The 7,500-nt window shown below is 35.2% G+C and overlaps 10 non-coding genes across 10 annotated transcripts; all 10 read right to left on the bottom strand.

The window, feature by feature from the left end:
• Positions 1-28: 28 nt before the first annotated feature.
• trnak-uuu (transfer RNA lysine (anticodon UUU)) lies at positions 29-101 on the bottom strand. The gene has a single exon. It is a non-coding gene; the product is annotated as a tRNA-Lys (tRNA).
• A 707-nt stretch (positions 102-808) lies between these two features.
• trnak-uuu (transfer RNA lysine (anticodon UUU)) lies at positions 809-881 on the bottom strand. Its single transcript has one exon. It is a non-coding gene; the product is annotated as a tRNA-Lys (tRNA).
• Positions 882-1,589: 708 nt separating this feature from the next.
• On the bottom strand, positions 1,590-1,662 carry trnak-uuu (transfer RNA lysine (anticodon UUU)). Its single transcript has one exon. It is a non-coding gene; the product is annotated as a tRNA-Lys (tRNA).
• Positions 1,663-2,355: 693 nt separating this feature from the next.
• On the bottom strand, positions 2,356-2,428 carry trnak-uuu (transfer RNA lysine (anticodon UUU)). The gene has a single exon. It is a non-coding gene; the product is annotated as a tRNA-Lys (tRNA).
• Positions 2,429-3,144: 716 nt separating this feature from the next.
• trnak-uuu (transfer RNA lysine (anticodon UUU)) lies at positions 3,145-3,217 on the bottom strand. Its single transcript has one exon. It is a non-coding gene; the product is annotated as a tRNA-Lys (tRNA).
• A 696-nt stretch (positions 3,218-3,913) lies between these two features.
• Positions 3,914-3,986, bottom strand: trnak-uuu (transfer RNA lysine (anticodon UUU)). Its single transcript has one exon. It is a non-coding gene; the product is annotated as a tRNA-Lys (tRNA).
• A 704-nt stretch (positions 3,987-4,690) lies between these two features.
• trnak-uuu (transfer RNA lysine (anticodon UUU)) lies at positions 4,691-4,763 on the bottom strand. The gene has a single exon. It is a non-coding gene; the product is annotated as a tRNA-Lys (tRNA).
• Positions 4,764-5,456: 693 nt separating this feature from the next.
• trnak-uuu (transfer RNA lysine (anticodon UUU)) lies at positions 5,457-5,529 on the bottom strand. The gene has a single exon. It is a non-coding gene; the product is annotated as a tRNA-Lys (tRNA).
• Positions 5,530-6,225: 696 nt separating this feature from the next.
• Positions 6,226-6,298, bottom strand: trnak-uuu (transfer RNA lysine (anticodon UUU)). The gene has a single exon. It is a non-coding gene; the product is annotated as a tRNA-Lys (tRNA).
• A 695-nt stretch (positions 6,299-6,993) lies between these two features.
• Positions 6,994-7,066, bottom strand: trnak-uuu (transfer RNA lysine (anticodon UUU)). Its single transcript has one exon. It is a non-coding gene; the product is annotated as a tRNA-Lys (tRNA).
• Positions 7,067-7,500: the final 434 nt, after the last annotated feature.

The raw sequence follows: 7,500 nt of genomic DNA on the forward strand, positions 1-7,500 counted from the left end.
AAGTGGGGAAGGTTAAAAAAAATAGCCTCGCCCAAACAGGGACTTGAACCCTGGACCCTCAGATTAAAAGTCTGATGCTCTACCGACTGAGCTATCCGGGCTCATTAAATAAAAACGCTTACTTGGGCAGAAAAAAAGATATACAGAAAGAATAAAAAAAGAAAAAAGAAAAGAAAGAAAGAAATAAAGAAAGAAAGAAAGAAAAAGAAAAAGATAAAGAAAGAAAAAATCAAATAGCTCAACATTCCGGGTCGTCTAGTGGTTAGCATTCGGTGCTCTAACCTCTGAGGCCTGGTTTGATTCACTTCCAGGGAAGGTTTTATTTTTGCATTTTTTCCAAAATGGGAAAGGTTAAAAAAGAAAGAAAGAAAGAAAGAAAGAAAGAAAGAAAGAAAGAAAGAAAGAAAGAAAGAAAGAAAGAAAGAAAGAAAGAAAAAGAAAAAGATAAAGAAAGAAAAAATCAAATAGCTCAACATTCCGGGTCCGTCTAGTGGTTAGCATTCGGTGCTCTAACCTCTGTGGCCTGGTTTGATTCACTTCCAGGGAAGGTTTTATTTTTTTGCATTTTTTCCAAAATTGGGAAAGGGTAAAAAAGAAAGAAAGAAAGAAAGAAAGAAAGAAAGAAAGAAAGAAAGAAAGAAAATGAAAAAGATAAAGAAAGAAAAAATCAAACAGCTCAACATTCCTGGTCGTCTAGTGGTTAGCATTCGGTGCTCTGACCGCTCTGGACTGGTTTGATTCACTTCCAGGGAAGGTTTTTTTTTTGCATTTTCTCCAACAAAGTGGGGAAGGTTAAAAAAAATAGCTTCGCCCAAACAGGGACTTGAACCCTGGACCCTCAGATTAAAAGTCTGATGCTCTACCGACTGAGCTATCCGGGCTCATTAAATAAAAACGCTTACTTGGGCAGAAAAAAAGATATACAGAAAGAATAAAAAAAGAAAAAAAAGAAAAGAAAGAAAGAAAGAAATAAAGAAAGAAAGAAAAAGAAAAAGATAAAGAAAGAAAAAATCAAATAGCTCAACATTCCGGGTCGTCTAGTGGTTAGCATTCGGTGCTCTAACCTCTGTGGCCTGGTTTGATTCACTTCCAGGGAAGGTTTTATTTTTGCATTTTTTCCAAAATGGGAAAGGTTAAAAAAGAAAGAAAGAAAGAAAGAAAGAAAGAAAGAAAGAAAGAAAGAAAGAAAGAAAGAAAGAAAGAAAGAAAGAAAGAAAGAAAGAAAGAAAAAGAAAAAGATAAAGAAAGAAAAAATCAAATAGCTCAACATTCCGGGTCGTCTAGTGGTTAGCATTCGGTGCTCTAACCTCTGTGGCCTGGTTTGATTCAGTTCCAGGGAAGGGTTTTTTTTTTTGCATTTTTTCCAAAATTGGGAAAGGGTAAAAAAGAAAGAAAGAAAGAAAGAAAGAAAGAAAGAAAGAAAAAGAAAAAGTTAAAGAAAGAAAAAATCAAACAGCTCAACATTCCTGGTCGTCTAGTGGTTAGCATTCGGTGCTCTGACCGCTGTGGACTGGTTTGATTCACTTCCAGGGAAGGTTTTTTTTTTGCATTTTCTCCAACAAAGTGGGGAAGGTTAAAAAAAATAGCCTCGCCCAAACAGGGACTTGAACCCTGGACCCTCAGATTAAAAGTCTGATGCTCTACCGACTGAGCTATCCGGGCTCATTAAATAAAAAACGCTTACTTGGGCAGAAAAAAAGATATACAGAAAGAATAAAAAAAGAAAAAAAAGAAAAGAAAGAAAGAAAGAAATAAAGAAAGAAAGAAAAAGAAAAAGATAAAGAAAGAAAAAATCAAATAGCTCAACATTCCGGGTCGTCTAGTGGTTAGCATTCGGTGCTCTAACCTCTGTGGCCTGGTTTGATTCACTTCCAGGGAAGGTTTTATTTTTGCATTTTTTCCAAAATGGGAAAGGTTAAAAAAGAAAGAAAGAAAGAAAGAAAGAAAGAAAGAAAGAAAGAAAGAAAGAAAGAAAGAAAGAAAGAAAGAAAGAAAAAGAAAAAGATAAAGAAAGAAAAAAATCAAATAGCTCAACATTCCGGGTCGTCTAGTGGTTAGCATTCGGTGCTCTAACCTCTGTGGCCTGGTTTGATTCAGTTCCAGGGAAGGTTTTTTTTTTTTGCATTTTTTCCAAAATTGGGAAAGGTAAAAAAGAAAGAAAGAAAGAAAGAAAGAAAGAAAGAAAGAAAAAGAAAAAGATAAAGAAAGAAAAAATCAAACAGCTCAACATTCCTGGTCGTCTAGTGGTTAGCATTCGGTGCTCTGACCGCTGTGGACTGGTTTGATTCACTTCCAGGGAAGGTTTTTTTTTTGCATTTTCTCCAACAAAGTGGGGAAGGTTAAAAAAAATAGCCTCGCCCAAACAGGGACTTGAACCCTGGACCCTCAGATTAAAAGTCTGATGCTCTACCGACTGAGCTATCCGGGCTCATTAAATAAAAACGCTTACTTGGGCAGAAAAAAAGATATACAGAAAGAATAAAAAAAGAAAAAAGAAAAGAAAGAAAGAAATAAAGAAAGAAAGAAAGAAAAAGAAAAAGATAAAGAAAGAAAAAATCAAATAGCTCAACATTCCGGGTCGTCTAGTGGTTAGCATTCGGTGCTCTAACCTCTGTGGCCTGGTTTGATTCACTTCCAGGGAAGGTTTTATTTTTGCATTTTTTCCAAAATGGGAAAGGTTAAAAAAGAAAGAAAGAAAGAAAGAAAGAAAGAAAGAAAGAAAGAAAGAAAGAAAGAAAGAAAGAAAGAAAGAAAGAAAGAAAGAAAGAAAAAGAAAAAGATAAAGAAAGAAAAAATCAAATAGCTCAACATTCCGGTCGTCTAGTGGTTAGCATTCGGTGCTCTAACCTCTGTGGCCTGGTTTGATTCACTTCCAGGGAAGGTTTTATTTTTTGCATTTTTTCCAAAATTGGGAAAGGGTAAAAAAGAAAGAAAGAAAGAAAGAAAGAAAGAAAGAAAGAAAGAAAGAAAGAAAGAAAATGAAAAAGATAAAGAAAGAAAAAATCAAACAGCTCAACATTCCTGGTCGTCTAGTGGTTAGCATTCGGTGCTCTGACCGCTCTGGACTGGTTTGATTCACTTCCAGGGAAGGTTTTTTTTTTGCATTTTCTCCAACAAAGTGGGGAAGGTTAAAAAAAATAGCTTCGCCCAAACAGGGACTTGAACCCTGGACCCTCAGATTAAAAGTCTGATGCTCTACCGACTGAGCTATCCGGGCTCATTAAATAAAAACGCTTACTTGGGCAGAAAAAAAGATATACAGAAAGAATAAAAAAAGAAAAAAAAGAAAAGAAAGAAAGAAAGAAATAAAGAAAGAAAGAAAAAGAAAAAGATAAAGAAAGAAAAAATCAAATAGCTCAACATTCCGGGTCGTCTAGTGGTTAGCATTCGGTGCTCTAACCTCTGTGGCCTGGTTGATTCACTTCCAGGGAAGGTTTTATTTTTGCATTTTTTCCAAAATGGGAAAGGTTAAAAAAGAAAGAAAGAAAGAAAGAAAGAAAGAAAGAAAGAAAGAAAGAAAGAAAGAAAGAAAGAAAGAAAGAAAGAAAGAAAAAGAAAAAGATAAAGAAAGAAAAAATCAAATAGCTCAACATTCCGGGTCGTCTAGTGGTTAGCATTCGGTGCTCTAACCTCTGTGGCCTGGTTTGATTCAGTTCCAGGGAAGGGTTTTTTTTTTTGCATTTTTTCCAAAATTGGGAAAGGGTAAAAAAGAAAGAAAGAAAGAAAGAAAGAAAGAAAGAAAGAAAAAGAAAAAGATAAAGAAAGAAAAAATCAAACAGCTCAACATTCCTGGTCGTCTAGTGGTTAGCATTCGGTGCTCTGACCGCTGTGGACTGGTTTGATTCACTTCCAGGGAAGGTTTTTTTTTTTGCATTTTCTCCAACAAAGTGGGGAAGGTTAAAAAAAATAGCCTCGCCCAAACAGGGACTTGAACCCTGGACCCTCAGATTAAAAGTCTGATGCTCTACCGACTGAGCTATCCGGGCTCATTAAATAAAAACGCTTACTTGGGCAGAAAAAAAGATATACAGAAAGAATAAAAAAAGAAAAAAAAGAAAAGAAAGAAAGAAAGAAATAAAGAAAGAAAGAAAAAGAAAAAGATAAAGAAAGAAAAAATCAAATAGCTCAACATTCCGGGTCGTCTAGTGGTTAGCATTCGGTGCTCTAACCTCTGTGGCCTGGTTTGATTCACTTCCAGGGAAGGTTTTATTTTTGCATTTTTTCCAAAATGGGAAAGGTTAAAAAAGAAAGAAAGAAAGAAAGAAAGAAGAAAGAAAGAAAGAAAGAAAGAAAGAAAGAAAGAAAGAAAGAAAGAAAGAAAAAGAAAAAGATAAAGAAAGAAAAAATCAAATAGCTCAACATTCCGGGTCGTCTAGTGGTTAGCATTCGGTGCTCTAACCTCTGTGGCCTGGTTTGATTCAGTTCCAGGGAAGGGTTTTTTTTTTTGCATTTTTTCCAAAATTGGGAAAGGGTAAAAAAGAAAGAAAGAAAGAAAGAAAGAAAGAAAGAAAGAAAGAAAGAAAAAGAAAAAGATAAAGAAAGAAAAAATCAAACAGCTCAACATTCCTGGTCGTCTAGTGGTTAGCATTCGGTGCTCTGACCGCTGTGGACTGGTTTGATTCACTTCCAGGGAAGGTTTTTTTTTTGCATTTTCTCCAACAAAGTGGGGAAGGTTAAAAAAAAATAGCCTCGCCCAAACAGGGACTTGAACCCTGGACCCTCAGATTAAAAGTCTGATGCTCTACCGACTGAGCTATCCGGGCTCATTAAATAAAAACGCTTACTTGGGCAGAAAAAAAGATATACAGAAAGAATAAAAAAAGAAAAAAAAGAAAAGAAAGAAAGAAAGAAATAAAGAAAGAAAGAAAAAGAAAAAGATAAAGAAAGAAAAAATCAAATAGCTCAACATTCCGGGTCGTCTAGTGGTTAGCATTCGGTGCTCTAACCTCTGTGGCCTGGTTTGATTCACTTCCAGGGAAGGTTTTATTTTTGCATTTTTTCCAAAATGGGAAAGGTTAAAAAAGAAAGAAAGAAAGAAAGAAAGAAAGAAAGAAAGAAAGAAAGAAAGAAAGAAAGAAAGAAAGAAAGAAAGAAAAAGAAAAAGATAAAGAAAGAAAAAATCAAATAGCTCAACATTCCGGGTCGTCTAGTGGTTAGCATTCGGTGCTCTAACCTCTGTGGCCTGGTTTGATTCAGTTCCAGGGAAGGGTTTTTTTTTTTGCATTTTTTCCAAAATTGGGAAAGGGTAAAAAAGAAAGAAAGAAAGAAAGAAAGAAAGAAAGAAAGAAAAAGAAAAAGATAAAGAAAGAAAAAATCAAACAGCTCAACATTCCTGGTCGTCTAGTGGTTAGCATTCGGTGCTCTGACCGCTGTGGACTGGTTTGATTCACTTCCAGGGAAGGTTTTTTTTTTTGCATTTTCTCCAACAAAGTGGGGAAGGTTAAAAAAAATAGCCTCGCCCAAACAGGGACTTGAACCCTGGACCCTCAGATTAAAAGTCTGATGCTCTACCGACTGAGCTATCCGGGCTCATTAAATAAAAACGCTTACTTGGGCAGAAAAAAAGATATACAGAAAGAATAAAAAAAGAAAAAAAAGAAAAGAAAGAAAAAGAAATAAAGAAAGAAAGAAAAAGAAAAAGATAAAGAAAGAAAAAATCAAATAGCTCAACATTCCGGGTCGTCTAGTGGTTAGCATTCGGTGCTCTAACCTCTGTGGCCTGGTTTGATTCACTTCCAGGGAAGGTTTTATTTTTGCATTTTTTCCAAAATGGGAAAGGTTAAAAAAAAAAAGAAAGAAAGAAAGAAAGAAAGAAAGAAAGAAAGGAAAGAAAGAAAGAAAGAAAGAAAGAAAGAAAAAGAAAAAGATAAAGAAAGAAAAAATCAAATAGCTCAACATTCCGGGTCGTCTAGTGGTTAGCATTCGGTGCTCTAACCTCTGTGGCCTGGTTTGATTCACTTCCAGGGAAGGTTTTATTTTTTGCATTTTTTCCAAAATTGGGAAAGGGTAAAAAAGAAAGAAAGAAAGAAAGAAAGAAAGAAAGAAAGAAAGAAAGAAAATGAAAAAGATAAAGAAAGAAAAAATCAAACAGCTCAACATTCCTGGTCGTCTAGTGGTTAGCATTCGGTGCTCTGACCGCTGTGGACTGGTTTTGATTCACTTCCAGGGAAGGTTTTTTTTTTGCATTTTCTCCAACAAAGTGGGGAAGGTTAAAAAAAATAGCCTCGCCCAAACAGGGACTTGAACCCTGGACCCTCAGATTAAAAGTCTGATGCTCTACCGACTGAGCTATCCGGGCTCATTAAATAAAAAACGCTTACTTGGGCAGAAAAAAAGATATACAGAAAGAATAAAAAAAGAAAAAAAAGAAAAGAAAGAAAGAAAGAAATAAAGAAAGAAAGAAAAAGAAAAAGATAAAGAAAGAAAAAATCAAATAGCTCAACATTCCGGGTCGTCTAGTGGTAGCATTCGGTGCTCTAACCTCTGTGGCCTGGTTTGATTCACTTCCAGGGAAGGTTTTATTTTTGCATTTTTTCCAAAATGGGAAAGGTTAAAAAAGAAAGAAAGAAAGAAAGAAAGAAAGAAAGAAAGAAAGAAAGAAAGAAAGAAAGAAAGAAAGAAAGAAAGAAAGAAAAAGAAAAAGAAAAAGAAAGAAAAAATCAAATAGCTCAACATTCCGGGTCGTCTAGTGGTTAGCATTCGGTGCTCTAACCTCTGTGGCCTGGTTTGATTCAGTTCCAGGGAAGGGTTTTTTTTTTTGCATTTTTTCCAAAATTGGGAAAGGGTAAAAAAGAAAGAAAGAAAGAAAGAAAGAAAGAAAGAAAGAAAAAGAAAAAGATAAAGAAAGAAAAAATCAAACAGCTCAACATTCCTGGTCGTCTAGTGGTTAGCATTCGGTGCTCTGACCGCTGTGGACTGGTTTGATTCACTTCCAGGGAAGGTTTTTTTTTGCATTTTCTCCAACAAAGTGGGGAAGGTTAAAAAAAATAGCCTCGCCCAAACAGGGACTTGAACCCTGGACCCTCAGATTAAAAGTCTGATGCTCTACCGACTGAGCTATCCGGGCTCATTAAATAAAAACGCTTACTTGGGCAGAAAAAAAGATATACAGAAAGAATAAAAAAAGAAAAAAAAGAAAAGAAAGAAAGAAAGAAAGAAATAAAGAAAGAAAGAAAAAGAAAAAGATAAAGAAAGAAAAAATCAAATAGCTCAACATTCCGGGTCGTCTAGTGGTTAGCATTCGGTGCTCTAACCTCTGTGGCCTGGTTTGATTCACTTCCAGGGAAGGTTTTATTTTTGCATTTTTTCCAAAATGGGAAAGGTTAAAAAAGAAAGAAAGAAAGAAAGAAAGAAAGAAAGAAAGAAAGAAAGAAAGAAAGAAAGAAAGAAAGAAAGAAAGAAAGAAAGAAAAAGAAAAAGATAAAGAAAGAAAAAATCAAATAGCTCAACATTCCGGGTCGTCTAGTGGTTAGCATTCGGTGCTCTAACCTCTGTGGCCTG

The sequence above is a fragment of the Acipenser ruthenus genome, chromosome 23 (assembly GCF_902713425.1).
Source record: "Acipenser ruthenus chromosome 23, fAciRut3.2 maternal haplotype, whole genome shotgun sequence".
Lineage (NCBI taxonomy): Eukaryota > Metazoa > Chordata > Actinopteri > Acipenseriformes > Acipenseridae > Acipenser > Acipenser ruthenus.